A 20,437-nucleotide genomic window follows, 5' to 3' on the forward strand; every position below is an offset into this window, starting at 1 on the left:
TGCATTAGTTCATTTAATGACTGAGGGGAAGGGTGCCTGAAATTATATTTTGTAACCCTCTTCTATATTAAATTTTTTTAAAAATCAGAGAGGGAAAAGAGAAAAAAAGAAGCATGTGTTGTTGTGGCTAGTGTTCACTGATTCCTGACATATGACCTTCCTAAAGTAAAGGTTCTTAACAGTGGTCCTGGATATGACAGGGTTATTGTAGAACCAATCCACTGTGAGCACAATAATAGACTAGAATTTTTCCAGCTGCCATTTTCATTATCAGATAAGCAAGGCTTAATATCAACAGAGCCCAAAACCCTAGCACTTTTCTTGTACAATACCCTGTACAAAATCTCCAATCTTTTTTTATTTTTTGCACTGGAAAACATTTATTAAATTTATCTTCCCTCATGTGGAGCAGCCACAACCTCAAGCTGGGCATTTAGGATTTACAAACAGTGCTGAGCCTTCAGGAAATATACAGCACAGTTTGGAAGAAAAACCTTTGCTCTTTCTAACTTTTAATATTCTCTTCTACTTACATTTTTGTCTCCTTAAGGTTTCTTATGAGGTTTCAGTACTTGTCTATTACCAAATTTACTCATCAGAAATCCAAGTATTTTGTCTAAAGTAATGATCTTGGATGGGGAGAGACTAACATTTCCAGAAGATAACTGCCTACTGAAACAATTTCCCTTCAAGTGTAATGAACACTTGATTAAGGTGCTTGCACTAAGGCCCTCAATTAGGGACCTTAAAGATCTTGATTAAAAGAGTTTTAGGGAATGAGTCATGCGTAGAATCAAGTGAGATGTATGTTACCTTTCCACCTTTCTGCTGAGGTCGTAAGCAAACTTTCATAGTTTCTAAGTTTACACTGGCCAAATACTTTGCCAGACAATTCTTCTTTTGCTTATTCTATTCCACTTATATCTGAATTATACACTGTGTTTCACTTTATAAACATTTACAGTTGATATGTTCTAAAGGGAACAAATGACAGTTTGCCTGCTATGAATGTGGGCTTGACTGCCAACTCCAATACCAGCAGTACAGAGAAAAAATTTCTTTGCTTTCCCCTTCAGGATATTGCTGGGAAATAAGGCATGGGAAGAACATTTTTCTGCTGAAAAGTAGTATTCAGTGCAGAAGCAATTCACATTGCAGAGGAACTTGAAGCTAAAAAAAATTTAGCTTAAGGAAAAACTTTTATAGGAAACTGCACAATAATTGTAGCTATTTTTTCCTCTAAATTTTTGTTGTCATAAAAAAATCCTTTGAACAGTTTTTTATATTAGAACTAATTTTGTCAAAGAAAAAAAAAACAAATGGAAATAGAAAACTATAAAATATATAATTCTTAAACAAAGAAGAAACTTGTAGAATTATGAAAAGTTAAAAAAGACATTTTGGCTTTATTATTGGGGGAGAAGAAAATCTACATTAAAATTTCTTTTAAAAAATTGTTTAAGATTCTTTGAAATGCTTTGAAGACTGACAAAACATGCAAAGCAGATCAGTGCACTTAGGATGACTGATGGTTTTTGGACTGAAACAGCTGGGTTTTGCTCAGTATCATAGCATTGCCATCTGGAATTATTAATCCATAGGATCCCTTCACAGTTTAGACAAATGTAAGGGCAGATTCCCAGGCTAGAAAGCACAAAGTGTCTCTGGAGCCCATTGGGACAGCCTCAGTCTTACCCCTCAGAACATCCTTGAGATGAGATAAGCATCCTTGTGCCTGTAGTAGAAAGAGGCCAGTCCAGGAACTGGCAGCTGCCACAGAGCAGCCCACCCTTTGGGCTTTTCTAAGGCATGGTGGGAGACCTTCTTTTTTCCCAGCAGGCAAAGCTTAGTTTTAAACCCCTACAGAACAGAATCAAGTCATATTCAGCATGCACATTGCTAACCATAACAGAGTGTACAATTTGTATATATAGCTTTGTATTCATCATGTCAGAGAGGGTAGCGAAAGACCGATACTGAGATCAAACTCAGACTTCTCTGAGTCTGATCTTAGTGTTGATCTTCTTTTCTTCCTACAACATAAAGGGATCTACAACACAGGTGTTCTGCAAACTACCTCATAACAAGCAGAGAACTTAACAGATATCACCACCATTACAAGAAGGACAGGTATAAAGCTCTTCCTAAGTCAGTGGAGGGAACATCTTTGCTTGCTCCACTTCAGTCAGAAGCTGCTTGCACCAGCAGAGCCAGACATGGGATGGGATGGGATGGGATGGGATGGGATGGGATGGGATGGGATGGGATGGGATGGGATGGGATGGGATGGGATGGGATGGGATACCTTTGCATCCCATGAAGAAATTTTTCATGCAATATTCTAAGGGAGATTCCTCCACTGAGGTCACAAAAGGAGATTTCATAATGTCCTTCTTCTAAAACAGTGGAGATGTGCAACATACAACAAGGGTCATGGGACCAGTTTTCTATTGCAGTCTACACGAAGTCACACCTACCAAGGTGTCACTGATCACCTTACATTTATTTTTGAGCCCTTGTGCAGAGATACCAAACCAGGACAGGTCAATATACAGAGATAGACATAAAGAGAAGGCAGCACTAGCTGAGACAACCCCTTTTTCAAAAGCAAAGACACAAGAAAAAACTTCCTTTCATAATGATTTTTTGTGCATCTCAGAACTTTGATGTTTTTGTGGCCATGGACTTGGCCTGGGGGTTGAGTGGATATGCCAGTCCTGCAGGACAAGAGCCTCTATTCCAGCTTTCAAACACAATCAGCACAAATTTTGCTCCATAGTACACCAGCTCCTGCTCCCTGTACTCTAACTAATTCATCAGAAGCAAACTCTATAAGCCTTACACTGTCCTCAATGAAATGCTGGATACGCAGCACAGCTGCCATCCTTGCACTCTCTGGGGATGCAGGCAGCAGCCTCTTGCTCACAGGTGGATATTGACACTATTCCAAGGCACTAAAGCAGTGTGAAGGGCCTGGCATCTACAGTTGAGAGATATCAGCAACTGTGTTTTCTTTGACTCTGGACTGTCCCAGCAACGAGGCTGCTTGACAATTTGCTTTAGACCTGTGTTTTTAACTAGATCCATTGGGTTTGTTGTTTTTTGGTTTGTTTTTTTTTTGTTTTTTTTTTTTTTTTTTTTTTTTCTGAGAACATGGCAATATTCTTTAAAAAAACACCTTGAAAATTGAAACTAAACTTCACAGAAATCTTTGAAATTTTGTTCTTTTCTGCCGAGTACATCACTGAAAATAAGATAATCTTTACTTTGGGCTGTGACTTTAAAAGATGCAGCCCAAAGTAGCAAATTATATCATTATTACCTGACCTCTCTGGAAAATGAGCTACCAGGAAGAAAAAGTTACTTGTGAGCCACAAAGTCCCTGCTTAAACACTCTTGGTGAGTTTGGACAGAAAGGGGCCTTCAGGGCTTGGCTTTGGAACATACACACACCTCCAGCAAGGAGCAAAAAAAATCAGGAAAAAAGCATGTGAATTTAATGTAAATAATTATATTCAGTTTCCCATGTTTGAACATTTATTCTAATGTGAAAGGTTTTCTTGAAGCAGAAAGTGACTACCTGGTATGTTTTGGAACCTCATCCAAGGGAATATCCCCCCTCCCATCACACAGTAAAATCACATCCCTGCTGTTAAGCGCTCCCTGCACTAAGAGCCTCTTGCACAGTCTCCTGTTGAACTGCAGGGAGAATTCAGGACTTACACTCAAAAGCACATGAATTCTATTCCAGAATCATAATCCTTTTCAGCTGGCTGCTGCACTTGTATAGTCACATTTTCTGTGTAACTGAAGGGTGCTGGAAAGTTTCCTCAGTTTGATTATCCCTTCCAGAGCTGGTGAAAGCATGTGGGGGTTTTTGGTTTGGTTTTGGGGTTTTTTTTGTTTTGTTTTTTTTTTTTTTAACCAAGTTATCTTGTTTAATCAGGACTAAGTAAACATATTACACACTAATAATAAAATCACTGGAAATTCTCTATTTAATCTCTGTGATTTTCCTTAAAGGGCTCAAACAAAGACCAGAAGGATCTCTAATCTTATGATCAACAAAGTTACATCACCAGCAGCCTCTGTTTTATCTGTTTACAGATCAGGCTAATGTTGTTAGAGGGTGGTGACATTAACTGTTACTGTATCAGTAGATAGTGCAATTGCATTAGGCAGCCCAAACTTTGCTGTCACCTCTGGCAGCAATTGAGGAAACTGCAGAGATTATTTTTAGTGCCACAGGATGTTGTTGTGGCTAAGTTTGAAGCAGTAGATCACAGAGTTGCCACTGAGGATGCTATAGGAGCCTTTGCAGAAGCCTCCAGTCATGCAGGAGCTTTTTTGCCAGTGAATGACCTTCCTCTGGGCTGGTAAACGCCAGCTAACTGAGTATGGAGAGAGGAGCTAGAGGCTAAGGATTCAGTCTGCTCCCCATTCCTCGGACATGATGTCTCTCCAGCCAAAACTTGTTCCCCCACCCTCACACTCTGCCTGGCTCCAGGATAACCCTGGGTGCAGGCAGATAAGGATGCAACAGGCATTGCAGGAAGGCAATCCCCAGCCCTACAAGAAGGGACCCTGGCATGGGGGCTGCCTGCCATCCCAGCTGCTGCACGGCTGCTGCTGCGTCACCTTCCCTGCCCCTGCGCAGGCTGTGTCCTGGAGGGAGCTGCAGCTGATTATCATCATGCCTCCCACACGAGAGGGCTGTGCTGGAAGGAGCATTACTCCAGCCAGCCTCCCACAGCTCCTTGCTTGAAGTAAAAAGCCCAATCTAACCCTTAACAAACATGAATAAAAGTGCTAGGGAAGGAATTTTAATTGGTTGACACTGTAAGTGCTTTGAAGGTGCTGTGTCATTATTGACTGACTTTCAGCACACCTGAGCCAGCCAGAGGGCAGTGATGTTAGTTTTGGACCCAGGGTATTCCTGTTACTGTGTCCTAGCACCCCACTGTTAAACTGCATCATCTCTTTCCATTGAGCAGGTTTGTTGTGCCTCATCGTGTCAATAAAACCTTGCCTTGCCTCTGCACTGAGTTTGCAGGGAAGGTTGGAGCTGGGTTCTTCTCATACCTCTGCCTGGCAGCGTTCCACCACCAGCACATGGCTCACCCACATGCAATTCTGAGCACTCACAGAGTGCAGCAGTGTAGATAACCTCCCCTTCCATCCCACTTCTTCCCAGGAGTACCCTCCCTGCCCTGAGCTGAGTTGTTGTTCCTCCCCCATGCAAATGCTAATGAAAAAAAAAAAAAAAAAGTAGTGGAGAACAAGAACAAGACAAGGAAGCTGAGTTCATTTTAAGTGACGAATGACATGAAATCAGAAGTCATCCAAATAGGAACCTGAAAGGATGCACACTGAGCCCAACACAATGTTCCATATGGTGCTCAGGTAGTAAGTACTTGTCAGACAAGATAAGTCAAATTCACAAAGAGCTACTACACAGCCCCATCGCAATGCTTTCCAGCAGACACGAGAACTGTCTTTGTATACTCTGCTGAAGGATATCAGAAACTCTATATCTCAATCTTTTCAGGTGACCTAACCACAAGATGCAGGGAGCTTTGCTCTTTTTTCCTTTAGAAAAGGTTCTTTTAATTAAAAATAAGTGACATCTGATATTTAGGTGTTTAACGCCCTTTGGCTCATATGTGATCATGCTAAAATATTGGGATTACTTCCACTACAAAATAAAACATATGATGAAGCCCTGAGGAAGAAATCTTGGAAGTGACAATTTTCTCCTTCCATAAGGATATACACAACTAAATGTAAAGTTAATCACAAAATTGAAATATTATTTATGGAATATTATTTATGAAATATTATTTCTGCTGACATTGACAACTAAAACCACCGCTGCTTTACATTTTTGGGTTGTATTCTGCATTGTTCATGTGAAGGACCTTTTTAATGGCAACTTTTAAACATCCAGGAGACAACATCATTATTACACTCATTAGCAGCTCCTGAACACTTCCTTTCAGCCCCCAGCAAGGAATTTCTTCTCTGGATTTAAACCACAAGTTACAAATATTTGAGTATCATTTTTACTCCCTTCCTCTATCCTAGCTGTGTAGCCAGTGTCAGTATGCTGTACGTGTATCAGGGATAACCAGTGATAGAGAAAACTGCATTGGGAACAAGGCACTGCCTTGGCAGATGGACAGACATCCCCTCCATGGATGAGGGAAGGGTTCCAGCATCCCTGGCCCCACCAATGGTTTGTCACTGAGAGCAGGCCAGTCCACATGAGGGCAACAGTTCCAAAACAGCACAACAATAATTCTACTCTTATAAGAAAGTATTTTCATTTGTATATCCATATTTTTATGAGAGCTTTAGAAACCTTAAGCCTTCTCCTGCAAAGGTCAGTAAGTGTTTTATATGCTACCCTGAGATGCTGAAATGCCTGAGTAAAAATAGACTGTTGAATGAGAGACCTTCCACAAATGAATTTTCTAATAGCTTTGATATTGTTGTCAGCACAGATTTCATGGATGAGCTGAAACTAGCCTGAACTTGCTGTGCCACCCAAGTTCATCAAAAACTGCAGGAGGAGCTTGGATGGGGAGGGTAGAAAGGTCCTAAAGGTGATTCCTACCACCTTTAAACCTAGACCTGTTGACCAGAACAGCCTCTTTGTGGTTTCCCATCATCTGGAAGAAATAATCTGAACCATCACAGTTCCCAGAAGTGAGACCATGCAAAATAGGTGAGAGACAAGTGTACAGAATCCAGTAACATCAGCCTGAGAAAGCTCAGGTTGGATGTTTCTTTCAGACAAGCACTTCACATACATCATGACCTTCAGAGACTGTAAACTCTTATCCTGTTGAGGTTATTTAAAATCAAAGGCCAGTGTGCCAGCAGCTGCACAAGTGAGGAATGCCTAAGAAAATAAATACCAGTTAGAGTGCTATTTAATGCTGTTAACTGCAGTGGGTGGAGGCTGGAGGGCAGTAGCTTTTAACAGGTTTTATTTGAAAGACTAACTCAGTGTGGTTGTCACGACAGTTGTCTTTGTGACTGAAGTTGTATTGCTAACAGATGGAAATCTGGCAGCTTTTTCTAATTTATGCAGATGCTTTGCAGAAGGAATTACCATCCTAAGTGATTCTAACATTAACCTTACACAAACCTTTCTCTACTGTGTTAATAAACAGAACATTTTAAGGCTGTTCTGCTCAAAAATGTCAAAATGCTCAACCATGCCTCCCTTTCAATCTCTTCTCTTGCAATTTAGCTTTAAAATTCTTTTGCATAAAGCCTCTTAACTGAGAGTTGGATATGTAGCAAAAGTCAGCACAGTGCTCAAAATACCCATTTTAATTATAAAATTACCTACCAGGTTGTGTCTTCATTAATGAGCTAAGCTTGTGGACTGTCTTGTTCTTGAAAACTGGCATTCAGTACAATAGCTAAAAAGAATGATTTAACAAGAGAACTATCTAAATTGGCAATCATTTAAAAGGACTGAATAATATTCTTAATAGCTGTGTAATGTTTCATTTTTTTGCTTTGATTGGCACTTTTTTAATTGTTAACACTCTTTTCAAACTGGCAACACATTTCCTCATTCTAATCTGCAGTAAGCCCTACAGTATTACACACCAATGTGAGTGCTAAACAGACTCAGAAGGAACACACCACTGAGATGTTTTGAGGCATTTGGTGTATTTAATGGATCTCTGTTCTTTATAGTACATTTTAGGAAATCAGGAGACCATATGCTTTTGTTTTGCCTCTTGGCAGTTTGAAAATGTGGGTGCTGTAGAGGTTATATGGGGAAATTAATTTGCATAATCAATGCCCTGATCAGCTGAGTGAAAGGGATGCTTGCTACTTCCTCTGTAGCTCTTTGAGATTACTGATCATATGCATCCACACTGAAGATGACTTGAACAAAAGAGCAAAACTCATGAAATGGTTCCCTGTTTCCATATGTAAGATTTTGACCCTCGCTGACTGAAGGCAGTAATAATATAACTCTGTAAGGAACAGAGATGAAAACATGATATTGAGACAATGAGTCAAAATTAGTTTTTAATTTTTTTATCAGTATCTGCATGACTTATCAGCCATCTTTTGGGTCTGAGCGTTCTAACTTGAACCAAGAAAGATACCTTAAGTGCACCTTGAGTGCTTTTAATAATGCACTCAACCTAGAAAATACACAAATTAGATGCTAAGCTCAGATGCCATATTCAGGCAGGTCAGATCTTTCCATGGAGGCTTTCAAATGCCTTTTTACTTTGGCCATTTTCTTTACATGACATCAGACACTTCCTTTTGGAGACCTTTTCTATCATTAACTTAGAAATTAGGCACAAGTCAGTTTTGTCAAGAGGATTATTTTTCCCCCTTTTTTTACAAAAAGCCTGCCTTACCTGCAACACAGAATTGTCTACCTTTTCAGAGTGCAGTCAGGTGGCAGCTTTGACAGTGCAGTAGCCTTCTCAGCAGCCCCAAGGCATGGACACACACCATGGGCAGAGAAGACAAGTGAGTGTTGGTGACAGTATAGGAAGCAAGTTTCCAGGCCTGTGGCTCAGGCTTCAGTGAAATGGATTGTTTCCTGCCTGGAAATCTCATGCAGCTATTACAGAGAGGAGATGAGATGCTCCAGTGAGGTATGTATACTTACCTTCTGCTGCTTTTTTGGCCCAAAGCATGACCTTGACTGCACATGAGCCTCTGTTCTTTTTCCCTAGCAATCAAGTGAAAAGAAGTCTCAAGTTGTGGTGACTAAAAATATCCTGGAACTACTTGTAAGTAAAAAATTTCCAGCTCCCTCCTGAGGGATCCATATAATTTTTCTGGATTACGTTTTTGAAGGGACCAGATATTTGCTATTTCTAATTTATTTATACAGACTTCTCTGTCAGGAGGCTTTGCCTGCAGAACATCCAGAAAAGGAAAAATTTTCCCTTAAATCACTCAAAGTTTAACATCCACTGCCCCAAAAAACTTCTGCTTGAGCTCTATAAAAAGGATACAGACATTCAGGTGACAGAACAAGAGCTATGTTCTAGGAAGGATGAAATAATGACTAGGAATGATGAAAAAGGGTGAGGACTCTAACAATTTCTCCCAATTCCTCTGACTGTGTAATGCCAACTCAGCAGAGGAAACAATCTCTGATTGATCATAATCTTGTTTTTGTAGTATTGGGTCTGAGAGAGTACAGGCTTTCCAGAGTGGTTTAGCAGTGGCCCAACTTTGAATGGGACATGAGAGAATAAGCAGCCACTTCTGAAACTCAGGGCATTTGGAAATAGAAAACTCTTTCAGTTGCTTGACAAATGTTACGAGAGTCAAGAGGGTTAGACAATATGTCAGGTGGGAAGTACCATTAGTCCCAAACAGTTTTACAAGAAAACCAAACCATAAAACCCCAAATTCTGTGCATAAGTAATACTACAAAATTGAGTCTAGTAAGCATTTATAGCACTTTGTGCCTCTGGCTTCTTGTGAACTAAAAAAGATCAAAGGCTGAGAGTCCTCACCACTCAGTCAGACCTTCAAGAAGGGGTCCAATATTCCTCCTAGTTGATTGCTGCCTTGCAGGGAACACTGAGCAGCTTGAAGAATAGGGCCCTAAATGCATATCTGGCACCCAGTTAACTTCTACAGTAAGTAGTATTTTTTTAATCAGCACTTGTTACACTCCAGTATAAACCGCAGCTAAAAGAAATCTCACGCACCTGGTCTAAATCTTGGTCATTAATTAATAAGCCTGTCAGCCTTATCACAATAAGAGTTAACCCACTCCAGTTAACAAGTTACTGCTATTCATGTAACTTGTATTTTCCCTTCAGTGGGCTATTTACTGTACATTGCACTTACAAAATTCCATTATTTACATAGATAGCAATTGTGCATGAAGTGTGTCTCCAGCTGTTTTCAACTTTTGTGACCTACGTAAACACTGAGCTTTGAAATAGTTTATGTTAACTCCTATTGAGAATAAGTTAATTCCTCAGCTGACTGATTCTAAGTATTTTAAAGTCTGCGGTCTCAAGTGAGCTTTAGATTTCATATTTCATCTCAAAACAGAGCTAAAACTTTCCTATCTTTAGCTAGAAAGCTTTAAATCAGTACCATCTTCTCATAATGTTTGTACTATCACAGGCTTTATACCCGTATTAAAAAGACATCTTTAAGATTTTCCGTACACTAACTAATTTGCGCTGCAAATTTCCACAGGTAACAAATTGCTCTGTCAGAGTACAACACCATATTTTCTCTTGATTCCACAAAGGCAAACTGCAAACTCACAGTGTTTGGTTTATTCAAATAAACCTGCTGTAAATTTAAAAATATATTATGAATATCTGTCACACACACTCATTTCTCTCTTCAAACCCAAGAAATAGAGACTGACAAAAGCAAAATTATTAATCAAACGTTATGCTGAGTGACAGTCAAAACACCAGACAAAAGCCCGTATTCTGGTCTGTTCTTCTCCATAGTTTGACTAGTGCTTTTGTAGGATGTATTAATTTGAAAAATTATACCTTCTATTTATTCTAAGATTCAGCAAAATGGGAGTAGCCATTTTAGATCTGTGTGAAAAGGTAAAAACCACCAAGCATTTCTTCCTACAGACTGATTTTAAACTGATGCAATTCCTTGTGCTGAGTCACATGCAGAGGACAACAACTCTGCATGTAAAAACTTTCAGGGAAGCTTTACTTTCTTTATGGGCAGAATGTACCCTCACAGAGTGTGGCCATGAAAGGACCTTCGGATGGAATCATACAAGTTCGGCTTGGAAGGAACCTTCATCATCATTTAGCTCAAAGCCCCCTGCCATGGGCAGGGACACCTTCCACTAGACCAGGTCGCTCAAAGCCGCATCTAACCTGGCCTTGAATATTTCCAGGGTAGGGAGTCCACTGTCATCCTGGGCAACCTGTTCCATTGCCTCACCACCCTCACTCACATTAAAGAATTTCACCCTAATAACTGATCTGAGCCTTCAATTACAGGCTGGAAAACACAGAGAAAGTTGCTGTGAAAGGAACATAATGTGTGTCACAGGAAGGGACAGAGGCAGAAGCTCTGTTTCAGCTTCCCAGAAGTTAAAGTGAGGAATCAATGAATGGCAGATGGAAGATTGAAACTTGCCTTACACTCCAAAACATACACATTACCTACGCAATGACTGCCCCTCTCTTCTTAAGTTTTCAGTGGCAGTTGTTTAGCAGACAAAACACAAATCAGCCTCAAAATACAGATTCTCAAGACTTGCATTGTTTATGTTTCTTTGAATATGGGCCTTGATAAGACAGTTGCGAAAGTGTTTTCTAAGAAAACAATTTAGTGACTAGATGAACTCGTCTTTGACAAACGCTGAAAATGAAGGATTAATGATGATTAATGTCAGCTATTTTTCAAATTATCCAAGGTCATTCAAATTCAGAATTTTCCAAAGTATTTTTTTTCCTGTCTGAAATTGTTATTTTATTTATTCAAGATAATTGACATTCAGTGCTTCCAATGCCAGCCAGAATGTCTTTTAATGTCATGAGCTAACATTTTATAATTTGAACAAAAATTAGCAGTGGTCGAGATTTTTCACATTAACCCATAGCAAAGAAGCACAGTACGTGACACCACACTGTTAATTCTGATTAAAAATTTGAATTTGGTCTGCCTTGACCATGTAATCCTAAGTCAGTAAACAGAGCTAAGTGGACTGTAAATCGAGGTTAAAAGAAAGATGGAAATGGTAATGCCAGCATAAAGTTTAATGGATCTGGAACATATGAAGTCACAACTGTTACCCAGAAATGGAAGAATTGACAGCATAATCCATTTATTATAAAGCTGTTACTGTAAATGGGGTAACACCACCACTTAGAGTCTCACCTTGTGGTCTTGAAGGAAATCTTTCTCTTAAAGACACTTGATAGGGACATATGGCAAGACACTGCATTTGAAGTAATTTCAGTGTGGATCCAGCATCTCAAGCCCCTTCTTCTTCACCCTGAGACAAATCTGGAAGAAGTCATTACAGATCTCATGCAAACACTTCCAGGGGGATATAAACCTAGGCTTTGTTATAGAATGTTATCCTTCCGTATCCTTCCTACCTTAAACATTTTCCCAATTTGGAAAAGAAAGTATTACCCTCTTTTTCTTACTAGAAGGAATAATGGCTGATGGATTTCTTTTTCCCTGTACACCTAATTGCACAACTAGTCAGTTTGCCAGTAAGCTCTTCAATCAGTTAATAAGACAGTTAATAATGTTAAAGACCATTAACTCCCACCAATGTAATTCCCTGTGTGTCAATTTAAAGGTCAGAAGCAATTTTCCACTGTTATTTTATTTGTGCATTTGTATTTAAGGATACAGACCTACCTAGTCTTTAGTCCTGCATATCTGAATAAGGCATTTATAGTCTTTCATTATTCAATACAACGCTGTGTAAAACTAGGCAAATGCAAAACAAATTCTTGACCGAATCACCATCATTTCCATGGTCTTCAGACTGGTTTTTTTTCTCCTCCCCAATCCGTTTTTGACAAATACAACTATGTATGTATGTATGTTTTTTTATCTTATGTGGGTTTTTTTTACTATCATTTTGTGGTTATTCACTAAGAAAAACAGAAAATTGGGGTTACCTGGCAATAGAAAAACTGGCATTTAGCCATGGCATCATCAATTGAATCAACTGCCCTTGGGAGTCCTGTAAATTCATTGTGATGGTGGATCCTAATATAGAGAGCAGTTACACCTACTGCTGCTCATGCAATCTAGGAGAATGCCTTGCTAAATTTAGCACAATGTTTATCCCTACTGTGCCTGTATGTTCTGATTAACCTGCCTGTTGTCCTTCACAACCTAGCAATCAGCTAAAGCAACTGAACTTTCTAGTGTGAGACAAACTAAACTATTTTTTCAGTAGCTGTCAGCTGAAATAATTTGTAAAACCAATACATTTTTCCAATCCAGTTTAGAAATCTATGAATCACCAAACTCCTAATTTATTTCTTCAGTAAAAGAGCTTAAAATTATAGTCTGTTCATCAAGTTTCCTCACCTATTCATGGAAAGGCCCTGGTATTTTCATGTATGCGTCTTCTTAAAGTGGTGACTTTCTTGAAGGAATGTAAGGAATTAAGTGTTTCCTATTCATACACAAAATGGCAGTAACCTAAGCACCAAGGTTTGAGGCTACTCTGTTTCCTAGGACATCCTGACATTTCAGTCACCTTAGTCAAGGTCATTTTAACCTTTTAAATCTATTCACTATCACCCTTTCCTGCTGAGGGTATCAATTAGAGCATCATTTGCTCTATACCAAGCAAGCTTACCAAACTCATCTAAACTGAGATCGTTCCTTCCTGAGAAAGCAGAGTGAAAAGTATTTCCTGCTAACTTCCATAAATCCTGGATCACACATAGAAACCATCAGACTGATAAAATAAATGTGCTATTTGGGAGCATGTAGTAACAATGGCAAGAAAGGGAAAAGCAGAAGTCAGTGCTCATTACTGGTGTAAGTAATAGTAATCAAAATTTGTGAGTATTAATGGCATTCAACAGCAGACGGAGCAGCAGCACTGTCTTTTCCACAAAAGATCTTCAGTACCCCCTGAGCTTAACCAGTGATTTAGAAGTCACAGGCTCCTCATACACTGCAGATTTCTGAGTCATTTGGACTGCTGTGTTTTTAACATACCTGAAGGATCTCATTTGGCTTGCTACAGAGCCATCAGAAGGTGCTCCAAACAAAAACATTATGAACATTTTATAATCGGTAATTAATTTTAATCAAGATTTAAAGGAATAAGGTTACTCTTCTGCCTAAAGTAATGCAAGTAATTATTGTGAAGGTTTACACAGTGATGTTAATTGTGTGGACCTCTAAGAAGGAGCAACTATTTTCTTGCAAAGATTAAGGAATTAACCCACGTATTGTGCATCACCACAATTGGAAGTTTATCCTCCATATATTATATCTGCTACTCCTTCATAATAATCCCATAAACATCTTGGTACATTTAATCTAGATTCTACATCTAATCTAGATTCTAGGACTACAGGTCCTTGCCAGAAAGGGATGTAAACATAAAAAAGTCCCCCCCACCATGAGAAAAGAAACACAATTGTGCCAGAACCATTTTTTTATTTGCAAAAATTGCCTGGTTGACTATGCAAAGGATATGGGATTACCATGAGGCATTCTTTGTAAGGAATGAAGAGAAGGTTCTCTCAGGTAATGGCAGACTGAAAGGATCCCCCAGCAAGAAACTTGTTAACACAGAAGCTGAAGAAGCCCCGGCAAATACAGAGGTTCAGGGGAGAGGGGGTTCAGGTCAGAGCAGTGCACAGGATTTTCTAAGCCCCATTGTGGTTTGACTGGGAGTTGTGGGAGATCAGGAGGAGGTAGCAGGAAGGACAAAACAAATGTAAGGAGAGGAGGCTAGCTGATTCATGCATTGTAACCACTGCGGTTGGAAATGAGAGGGAGATGAACTTGGAGATGTGGAAAAAGAGCCACCAAAGTAGAACAGGGGCCTGGATGTGAAAGAAGAAGGGAAATAAAATCAAAGAACTCTGCCATAGGTGAATATGTTACACATGGAGGACTGTTAAAGCTATGCTGAGAGAGGGTAAAATTGTTCTTGGGTTCATTCTCCCACAAAGAGAGGCCAGTGGAACTCCCTCCTTAGTCCTCTGCATGTAGGCAGGTGTCAAGAGGAAAGTATTCTGCAAATGGTGTAATTGTACACTCCTTCCCAGCAGGAAGAAGTTAAATTTTGGATGGGGCTGCAGCTATATTCCAGCTAGTGGACAGGAATGAGTCTGGCAGAAATAACCAGGAGCATGAGTAGGTGCTGCTCAGTGTTGCAACAGCCAGTTTAGAAGGAACACCTCTGTATCTGTCCTGAGAGCTGTGTGATCACTGCAGGCCTGCACTGCTGCGGGAAGCTGAGATCTCTCACAACAAATGCCATTGAAAAATGGGTGGTGCTAACACAGCTGCTCATAAAACTGGTAGGGTGTTGTTGGGAACATGAAAATGGAAGTAGCAGCTGAGGCTGTCAAAAGGGAGACTTACCACTTTTAAACTGATACAGGTCCCTTACAATTGGAAATTTTAATTCTGAACTTTAATATTTATTTTAACAAAGTTGTGGTTAAGAGACACATCACAGTAATAATGTTTCTAAGGCTTATCACAGGATGGAAATGGTTCATTAAGACATGTTCTGTAATAATTACATTCATAGGGTCATCACAAAATACCTTCAGAAATTTTGTGTGAGGAGCGCTATACTCAAACAGCCTCAAGAAGAAGTCGACTTTTAAGAGAAATTTCCACCTCTGTGTAGAGCTAAGATTGAAAAGATGTCCCGTCTTGAATAAAATTATGGGGTTTGTAGCCTTCTTTTCCCTGAAATACTGACTAGAATTTGAAAACTACCCATTAAAATTTGGTTAATTCACATGAAGATTGGCTTTCATTTTGGATAGCTTAGAAATGGTGATTTATGTTAACAGGGGGAGTGTGTAAGGTATGTGTTTCTGCCATCCTGCTTGTTACAGAAAGTTTGTTTTTTGGTTTTTTTTCAGCTTATTAATGAAAAAACATGAAAAATTCTCATTCAAAGAAATTTGTGTTACCTTTTGGAGAAAAAAAGCCAAGCAGAAAACACCAACCTCTCCTGAAACTTGGATGGTTCTTTCCAACAACCTTTTGAATATTTTCCAGTCTCTCATTCTGTACCTCCTTGGATGCATAAAGATATAATTAATAAAACCATGTCACCAGGAGCCTACTATTAAATCATTTCACTGAGTTTTCTCTCCATTTAATTCTGTTTAGCTGAATGTTTACTGATGAGTCAATTAGCCACTGCTTTGTTTGTTCAACTTAATGTCATCACATCACCACGAGATCACCCCAGCAAAGATGCAGCAGCAGCAGCATTGTCGTGCCTGGCTGGTTGCTGCAGGCGGGCCTGGGGCTGGCCACATCAGGGGTCTGGCTGGTCAGTGGCCTTGGGCTGGCTGTGATGTGCCCTGGGGAACCACTATGTGCAGGGGGACCAGAAAGTGCTTTTCAATCAATGGTGAGGATCATGCCTCCCTAGGGTGCATCCCCTCAAGCAGGAAATAAGGAGATAAGCCACTTTGCAAAGGCAGCTGGGACAACAACCCAGGGCAAGTGAGTTGGTGTCTGCAACAGGAACAGATCCTGTTACGTTGTGATGGTACCACACTAAACATCTGTAAATTATTAGGGAACAGGGTAGCAGATGTACCAATGGGCATTAATATACCCGCCCAGAAGGTTTCAATTATATTGATGTACCTGGTCAAGCACAACGGGCATCAGATTAATTAATTTGCATTGTGTATTGCTGCCATGGACTCAGATATTCTGGAGCTGAACAGAAGATGGCAAATGCATGTCAGGGTCACTCAAACTTAGTGCCTGAATTACTTCTTCAAGCACATCTGCCAGGCTATGTCTTCAGAGATTGTTTTCCCAAATATCTGTACATGGACACAGTCCAGCTCAAGGTACACTTCAGTATATCAGCAAATGATGTGTTTCAGACAGGGTTTTTGTTCAGAGAAGATAAAATCCTTTCACAGAGATGCTGAAAATCTAAATCATGCTCAAGGAGTGCCTGTTGTCTTTCATGGCTTAAACAAGGAGTATTGTTTAAGGAATAGAAGCAGGCTACTAACAAAGAAACTTAATCAAGGGAGGTTGGATGTGACTGGAGCATAGGCTTGTGAGTTGCCTCTTAAAAAAAGAGTTCAATTTTCGCCCTCTCTGCAATCCTCTTAAAACCTAGCAATTGATCCTCAGTTTCTAGCAAGGGCAGAGGTAGATAAATAAGGTGTTTCAAGGGGAAATAAAAATTTGTATTTATAACCAGTCATAAAGGATATGGAAGCTAACAAGGAGAGGTAAGTCCACAAATCCTGTGATTTAGGGAAGTGAGGAGAGAACCAACCCCTTGCACAGCACCTACTACATGGTCTGTGTCCTCCATGTGGCACAGTCTCTAGGTCCTAATAATATTCTGGCACTGATGCTTATTAACAGTGCAATTTCAATAATCAGCATATTTCATCAAATAATTGGTAGGCTGATGGTTATAAGAGGTGACACTGCCAATATCTCATAAAGGCTGAAAGAAATATTTCCCATTTCTACACTGCATAAACAAAGCATGCCAGACAACCTCAGGAATGCTAATGATCTCCAGTACTTTAGTATATTAAGTATTCATCAATTGAGCACAGACCACAACAATGTTTTGAGAGTCCTTAAACACATGAGAAACACATGAGAAATGATGTAAAGTTTATATGAGCTCATATAATCTTAGTTGGTTGTACAGCCAAGCACAAGATCACAGAAATAAGGTCATGTGTACTATATCTCTCCTACTAGAGGGTTGTGCCCTACATTATATTTGCTGGTGCCACATCCAGCCCAGAATTAATTGACTCAAGAAATGAGTCATCCACTTTTTCCCCTATGGCATTATTCCCCAATCTAACAGATTACATTGTTGGGATTTCTTTTCCTTGATAATCAGACTGCACTGTCCTTAATTTCATCCCATTATATAACAGCTCACACTTACGCTGTAACTGCCATCCAAAAGCTTTGCAAGTGTTAATTGAGTTTCATAACAGCCCCCCATGAAATAAATAAGTTCTGAGTCAGAGAAGCAAAAACCTGAGTTACTTGCCACAGGCCACATGTGGGATCACATGGAGCACAGCTGGGTCTCTATCATTGACTGGGAGCTGTGTGCTTGGAATTTATGCAATAATCAAGAAATAAAAACTCCTTTCCAGGATGCAGCCCTGATCCACTCCTACCAGTGTCTATCTGCACTGTGAAAAACAGTTTACTTCTTCATTAATATTTGTGTCCTTTAAATATTCACATGTGTATCTTTCCCTAGCTATAATTTTCATACTGTTGATATTTGCTCTATCCAAAAATAAACCATTCCTTTTATTATGTGGCTCTTTTCTCATGACTCTCTGATCTGGAGACATGTCTTTGCAGATTATGTGCCTAGAAGGATACTGTGTGGAGATAAATCATGCTGTGACTTCGCCTCCCAGGCTGCGACACGATAGGAGAGGCACAATCCAGCTGGCTGCTCCAGACTGTCAGCTGAGACACAGTAGCTCACTGTGCTTGTGCTGTTGCCCCATTGTGAAGCACAGTAACATGGGTTCATGTGAGTCACCATCAACTGACCTTGTTTTTCGACGCAGCGCAGCAATGGATCTCACCCTGTTACCACATCTGAAATGAAGGACCCTGACTAACAGCTGGGGGACACGAACCTCTACAGGCCAGCACAGGCTTTCTGCCTGACAAACCCTTAATTTTCTTTCATTAACACAGTTGGGTTTAGAATACACAGTTAGAAATGGCATTTTATTGCACGCATCACCATAGCATCTCAGGTTTCTAATTGAAGCAACTCAGGCAATATTCTAGATCATAATCCAAAAGCAGGCAAGTGCTAGAAACCTTCTGACTGCTTTGAAAAGTAATGTATTTGGTTGTAATTTCTTTTGCTGAATTTCTTTCTAAGTATTTATCTTCAATTTGCTTACTAGATTTTGGGTGATATTTATCTGATTACTGTTTTTCTTAATAGGAATTAATCATATTGCTCATTTGTGTTTTTACAACACCTTCATCTCAGATTATTTTGTATCATCCTTCTGCTATTCTCCCTTCTTTTGCTACCATTTCTTAATGAATTGAATAGTACAGTGCATGGTGGAGATTCCTGCCATGTAAAATTCAATGTGCTTTAATGTGGCAGAAATGAATGTTTTCAAAAACATACCAAGCGGTGAATTACAACATTTTTTGTGTGTGTTCTGCTATATACAACATAGGGGTCATAATACATGCAAAAGATGTTTCTACGAGTAAGTTTTGGTACAATATCTTCCCTGAAATTATCTTTATCCAGTACTCATCCTTTCTCCACCCTGCCAGAAAAGCAAACTGACAATAAGGAAAACTAGCAGTCCTCTCCTGCCTGGGCAAAACAGGCCTGGAAAAGGGGGAAAATCTTTCTTTCCTGAGAAAAACAAAGAGCTCCAGATATGAACTAGTGGTTGTCTCACCTGCATGAAACAATGGGTGTTTGTGAGCTATTTAGCTAACTTTGAAATTGCTTTCAAAAAGGCTCATAAAAACTGAGGCTAACATCTTGCTGTAGCCAGCCCTGCAGCTCACAGATCTCACATATAAAAAAAATGTGCTACTTGTGCATAATTAAAGGATCTGCAAACTACCAGTCAAGATAAAAAGATCAAGGGCTATCATAAACCATGCTGCCTTACGGGATGAGTTCACCAGCAGCAGAAAAAGATGTGTTTTCTTTCTGTGAGGATTACTTGCTCTGGTATGGTATAGGAGTTTGACAATCTCCTCTCCAGTAGCTCTACTTGAGGGCACAATGGAGTCTTTTTTCTAGGACAGCTCCTGTGTCAGAAAATGCCATCAAAATAATTTGCCTATCTGGTCTGATATTTAGCGAGGACCCACACAGAGCAGAGCTAGTGTGGAATGTTATTTATTTACTTCTTGAGAAAGTGTTTATGGACCAACACTGGAGTTTTTTCATGGGAATATGTCAACTCAGATAAAGTTTTTGGCAGGAAGCTTTCCTACTGTACAGAACCCAAGCTGGAAAGACCTGGGAAAGTGCAGAGGTCTCAAGCTGATGGAAACAGAGAATTCAGTATCTGTCTTTTCTATATGTTTTGCCTCAGAAAGCAGTTGTAATTAGCCGGCCTGAGCCATGTCACTTGCACCTATATTGTCTTTTTTTAAGAAGATGTCAAAAGAAATTAACTTTTTTTTTCTCCCTTTCCTTCTTATTTTCTTTCTGTATGAATGTTTTGGGAGGATAAGTGTGGAACCTAGACAAACAGCGAGGGCTGCAAAATCATTCTTGCTTTCTTTCTGTTCCTAATACTATTTCTTCTTAGGACCCTGCTGTAGTCTCAGGGAATTTGGAAGCAAAACTTAATGTTGATTAAAGTCTTGAGCTCAAGTTCTATTGCAGCCTCATCAGTTATAAACTGTTTTCATGTCAATAAATAAGCTTTCTAGCTTGTTTACAGAGAAAGTAAACAAACATTTTCCCTGCTAGTGGTATCCCTTTTGAGCATTTTTTTTTTTTGAGTATTTTTGTAATATTTTCCTTTCACTTGTGCAAACTGTTTAGCATTTAATGAACCTCCAAAAATTTGAATCTTTGCTCTAGTAAATACACAAAACCTTGAAAACTCTTCAATTTTGCTGATTTATGAGACTTTTAGTCTCATAAATCAGCAAAATTCAGCAGTGGAAGATCCAGGAAATTTCCAGGTGTCCCACATTTATGGCC

This window comes from Melospiza georgiana, chromosome 2, assembly GCF_028018845.1.
Source record: "Melospiza georgiana isolate bMelGeo1 chromosome 2, bMelGeo1.pri, whole genome shotgun sequence".
NCBI lineage: Eukaryota > Metazoa > Chordata > Aves > Passeriformes > Passerellidae > Melospiza > Melospiza georgiana.